We start from the raw sequence: 905 nt of genomic DNA on the forward strand, positions 1-905 counted from the left end.
CACAATAAAACATTAAAAAAAAAAAAAAAAAAGAATACCAGCAGTTCCTGGCAAATCAGATCTCCCTCCATCCCCCAGTAAATCTGTAGCCAAAGGACTTAAATAAAAAAGGATCCTGAAGCCTTTCTGGTGGGCCCCTATCATGTACTTGTTTCAGATTTAATTATAGCCAACTCAATCCCAGGTCCTTTATCACATGAAGTGTGCCCTGAGGAATTCTTCAATTGGGTCCAATTGGATAACATCTATCATCTATTGAAAAAACAAAAACAAAACCTGATTACTTTTGGTTTTGACTTTTAATTATAAGCCTAGAATGCAAAAAAAAAAAAAACACCTAATGACATTGACTAAGGGGAGGGCCACACACAAATTTTGCAAAGAATGCCAGTAACATGCTACTGACATTAGTGCTGGTGATGCTGTAGGTTAAGCACTGGACTGAAAATCACAAGGTCAGTAGTTCAAACGTACCAGCCGCTCCATGAGAGAAAGATGAGGCTTTCTACTCCTACAGAGATGTACAGTCTTAGAAACCATATGCAGGGTGGGTATGAATCAACGGCACCCAACAACAGTAACAACAAAATGTATACATATAAAAATTGAATTGGTAAATGCCGTGTGATAGATAAATTTGCACCAATGAAAGGGAAACTAAAAAGAGTGTAGCTGTTTAGACTGTTTATGTACAACCAATAACCTCATGAGATTTGGTTCCTTGGTTTGGAGGTTTAACATCAATGGTTCCATGGAACATCCTAGTTAATTTGTTTAATAACGTGGTTAGTGATTCTATTTTACATCCTAGTTTGGTGCATAGTGCCTGGGGTTTTATAAGTTTCTAAGAGACCATTCAAGGCATGGAGATTGGCTACTGTTCTCCTGGAGTAACAGAGAAAGAA

Source organism: Chrysochloris asiatica, unplaced genomic scaffold (assembly GCF_000296735.1).
Source record: "Chrysochloris asiatica unplaced genomic scaffold, ChrAsi1.0 scaffold00021, whole genome shotgun sequence".
Classification (NCBI taxonomy): domain Eukaryota; kingdom Metazoa; phylum Chordata; class Mammalia; order Afrosoricida; family Chrysochloridae; genus Chrysochloris; species Chrysochloris asiatica.